The following is a 5,083-nucleotide window of genomic DNA, read 5'->3' as shown; positions in this document are numbered from 1 at the left end:
AATAATTGGACTACTGTTGATATTCCTGTTATTTTGCATCAATCTAAGTAATTGCTTTTATATGTTCTAAAAATCCTTCTCATATTCCTAAGGGAGAAGTGAACATTGTTTGGGCATTTTGAAATTGATCATTAATAAAATTAATTCTATTCATCCACATCTATGACGTTTTGTATTTACTTTTTGCTTTATTCTGAAAATGGTAATCACCAAAAAAAACATAAATAAACAATATAATTGTCCATCTGTATAATATTTGGTTACACATTCACTTCTCTAAAATCAAAATATCAAATCATTATGCAGGTTGGTTTCTAACCCCATTGAATACAATAATCCTTCTCCTTCTCCAAATTTTGAATTCCCTGTGTTTGAGGTCGGGGAGGAAAGTGATGAAGAAGTGAGTGATGAATTATCTCGTCTTCTTGAGCATGATGAAAAGACCAGTCATCCGTTCGACGAGCAGATTGAGTTAGTCAACTTGGCTTCCGAGGATGATGTGAAGGAAATCAAGATTGGGTCTCGACTGTGTCCAGATGTCAAGAAGGGGTTGGTTGATCTACTTCGAGAATATTCAGATGTGTTTGCTTACTCCTATCAAGACATGCCTGGGTTGGATTTTGAGATAATGAGCATAGATTTCTGTTGAAGCCAAAATGCCTGCCAATCAAGCAGAAGTTGAGGAGAACGCATCTTGATATGGCAGTGAAGATCAAAGAGGAAGTGTAGAAGAAGATTGATGTTGGTTTCCTTGTGATCGCTGAGTATCCGCAATGGGTGGCCAATATTGTGCCTCTGCCGAAGAAAGATGGAAAAGTCTGCATGTGTGTTGACTATAGAGATTTGAATAAAGCCAGTCCGAAAGATGATTTCCCTCTGCCACACATTGATATGTTGGTAGATAATACGACTAAATTCAAAGTCTTTTCATTTATGGATGGATTTTCTGGATATAATCAGATCAAGATGGCATCCGAAGATATGGAGAAGACCACATTCATTACACCTTGGGGAACATTCTATTATAGAGTGATGCCTTTTAGTTTAAAGAATGCGGGTGCAACTTACCAAAGAGCAATGACTACTCTTTTTCATGATATGATGCATAAAGAGATTGAAGTTTATGTCAATGACATGATTGCTAAATCAATTGATGAAGACGAACATGTTGAGCATTTGTTAAAGTTATTCCAACGTTTGAGGAAGTATAAACTCCGCTTGAATCCCAATAAGTGTACTTTTGGTGTTCGTTCTGGTAAGTTGTTGGGCTTCATTGTCTGGGAGAAGGGTATTGAAGTTGATCCTGCCAAGGTCAAAGCAATACAAGAGATGCCTGGGCCCAAAACTGAGAGGCAAGTAAGAGGTTTTCTCGGTCGCTTGAATTATATCTCAAGATTCATTTCACACATGACTGCCACATGTGTGCCTATATTCAAGCTTCTTCGGAAAGATCAGTCTTGTGATTGGACCGAACACTTCCAGAAAGCTTTTGATAGTATCAAAGAGTATCTGCTTGAACCCCTGATTTTTTCTCCATCTATAGAAGGAAGACCGTTAATCATGTATTTGATTGTGCTTGAAGAGAGTATGGGTTGTGTTCTTTCTCAGCAAGATGAGACTGGAAAGAAAGAATTTGCTATTTACTACCTCAGTAAGAAGTTCAACGACTGTGAGACTCAGTATTCTACGCTAGAGAAGACTTGTTGCGCATTGGCTTGGGCTACTAAGCGTCTGCGTCAATATAGGTTGAATCATACCACTTGGTTAATATCCAAAATGGATCCAATCAAGTATATGATTAAGAAGCCTGATTTAACTCGGAGAATTGCCCGTTGGCAGATGTTATTATCAGAGTATGATATTGATTACCGATCTCAAAAAGCAATCAAAGGTAGTATCTTGGCTGACCATTTGGCTCACCAACCAATTGAAGATTACCAGTCAGTGCAGTATGATTTTCCTGAGGAAGAGATCTTTTACTTGAAAATGAAAGACTGTGATGAACCATTGCTTGAAGAAGGGCCAGAACCTGGTTCCCGTTGAGGCATGGTATTTGATGGAGTTGTTAATCAATATGGAAATGGCATTGGGGCAGTGATCATTACTCCTCAAGGCACGCATTTTCTGTTTACAGCTAGTTTGACTTTCAAGTGTACAAACAATATGGCAGAATATGAAGCTTGCATTATGGGGCTCGAACAGACCATTGATCTCAGAATCAAATATTTGGATGCCTTTGGAGATTCAACTTTGGTAGTGAATCAGGTCAAACGAGAATGGGAGACGAATCAACCCGGTTTAATACCGTATAGAGATTATGCGAGGAGGATTTCAACTTTCTTTACAAAGGTTGAATTTCATCATATCCCTCGAGATGAAAACCGGATGGCAGATGCTCTTGCAACGTTGGTGTCAATGATTGTAGTGATGTATAGGAATAAGGTTCCAAATTTGACCGTGATGCATCTTGGTAGACCAGCTCATGTGTTTTCTTTTGAAGAGGTCAAAGATGAGAAGTCGTGCTATTACGGCATCAAATGTTTCCTCCAAAGTCAGGTTTACCCGTTTGGGGAATCTTTGAAAGATAAGAAGACTTTGAGAAGATTAGTCGGTAATTTCTACTTGAATTGTGATGTACTGTACAAGAGAAACTTCGACATGGTTCTGCTCAGATGCGTGGATAGACACGAAGCAGACTTGTTGATGACTGAAGTGCATGAAGGTTCCTTTGGTACTCATTCCAATGGACTTGCAATGGCAAAGAAGATGTTGCGAGCAGGTTACTATTGGTTGGCAATGGAATCTGACTGTTTCCAGTTTGTGAAGAAATGCCACAAGTGTCAAATATATGCTGATAAGATTCATGTTCCTCCGACACTGTTGAATGCTATTTCTTCCCCATGGCCCTTCTCCATGTGGGGAATTGATATGATTGGGATGATTGAGCCCAAAGCTTTGAATGGAGATAATTTCATTTTGGTGGCTACTGACTACTTCACAAAATGGGTTGAAGCAGCGTCGTATGGGAATGTAATCAAGCAAGTTGTTGTGAGGTTTATCAAGAATCAAATCATATGCCGTTATGGTGTGCCAAGTAAGATCATTACTGATAATGGACCAAACTTGAATAATAATATGGTGGAAGATCATTGTAAATACTTCAAGATAGCACATCATAATTCTTCTCCCTATAGACCCGAGATGAATGGGGTTGTTGAAGCTGCAAATAAGAACATCAAGAAGATTATATTGAAGATGGTTGTGACATATAAAGATTGGCATGAGATACTCCCATTTACTTTGCATGGGTACCGTACATCCATCCGCACTTCAATAGGGGCAACCCCTTTCTCTCTTGTTTATGGCATTGAAGCAGTACTCCCCATAGAGGTTGAGATTTCGTCGTTGCGTGTACTCATGGAAGCCAAGTTGACTGAGGCTGAATGGTGTCAGACCAGGTTTGACCAACTGAATTTGATTGAAGAGAAGAGGCTAATTTCCATGTGCCATGGTCAGTTATATCAGCAAAGGATGAAGAAAGCTTTTGATAAGAAGGTCAGACCTCGGGTATTCAGGGAAGGTGACCTTGTGCTCAAGAAGATTCTATCTTTCAAACCAGATTCTAGGGGCAAATGGACTCCTAATTATAAAGGCCATATGTTGTTAAGAGAGCGTTTTCAGGCGGTGCTTTGATCCTTAAACCTATGGATGGTGAAGAGTTCACTCGTCCTGTGAACGTAGATGCAGTCAAGAAATACTTCGCCTAAAAAGAAAAGAACAACTCGCTAAGTTGAAAACCCGAAAGGGTGACTTAGGCAAAAAAGGAGCGTCTCGGTGGATTGAAAACCCGAAAGGGCAATCCAGGCAAAAATTAGAGACATAAAACAGAAAAATTTATCCCGATAAATTGAGTACCCCACCTTGGGATTATGGAAACTAACTACATCCTGCTGATCTTCGGTTTTGAAGACTTGTCTTGAGCACATTGTCAGATTTTTGTTCACTATCTCCAGTAGTCGCCAAAAGCATAGTGGATATTAAGAGTTGGTAGAAGGATTAGCGATCATTGTATTCAATGTAACCCTTTTCCATGTAAATTACCATTTTCAACTTTGTAAAGATCTATGGAGTCTTGTCATTTACAGACTACCATTCTATTAAATAAAATTGAGCTTTTATCCAATTGTCTCTACTCTTATTTATTTCAGCAAAATATCATTTTTTTAAATTAAATTTTATTTTAATCAAAATCATTTTCTTAAACATATAAAAGCAAGAATTTTTTAAAGGCAGTTTTAAAGCATATCAACAACATTTCGAAAAAAATAGCAAGTCTTAAGTGTGGAGCTCTATGGGTCCCCCCAAGCAGATAAACCTTCGGGTATCCTTAGCCGAGTTTGTTGATCCAGTTCCCCTACGGAGTGTTTTCATCCCCAGCGGAGCTTCTGTACTTTTCCCAGCCGAGTTGTTTGATTCAGTCCCCGACAGAGTTTATGTGTTTCTCAGCAGGGTTAATTTTCTATTTTGATCTTCAACAGAGTGAGATCGATTTCCCTAGTGGATCGCGTTGGTTTCTCCGCCAATAGCCATCCAACTCGCTCCTAGTCAGAGTTTCCTTCTGGTTCTGAGCAGCCATTTGTGTTTATCCTCTAAAGGGTTGTCTCCCATTTGATATGGTGTTGACCTAAAATTCCCTGCAGATTCGATAATTTTTCCTTTCCTCAACATATCTCCTCCTTCCCCAGATAATATTGAGCCTTTGGGAGGTTGATCTCCTTGTTCTCCGGCAGTTGTATCCCTTGTTGTGGATTGATCGGGGATTCTACCGATGATTCAAATTTTTACGACACCTTTGCATCCTTTGCGATCATTTTGTCAGCATAATCATCATACATATACACATATACACATATACATATACATTCATATAATTTCATGATTACATATTTTTGCATAATCATATTTGTTGATTCATTGTCTGAGATTCTTATTCTTTGTTATGGCGGTACTTCATCCTCATACAAGTTCAATGTCTGTCCTCCTTCAATGATAGAAGTGTTGGCCCCTTAAGCAGAAAGATTTT

Source organism: Lathyrus oleraceus, chromosome 2 (assembly GCF_024323335.1).
Source record: "Lathyrus oleraceus cultivar Zhongwan6 chromosome 2, CAAS_Psat_ZW6_1.0, whole genome shotgun sequence".
NCBI lineage: Eukaryota > Viridiplantae > Streptophyta > Magnoliopsida > Fabales > Fabaceae > Lathyrus > Lathyrus oleraceus.
Note: the sequence above shows the minus strand (reverse complement) of the source record.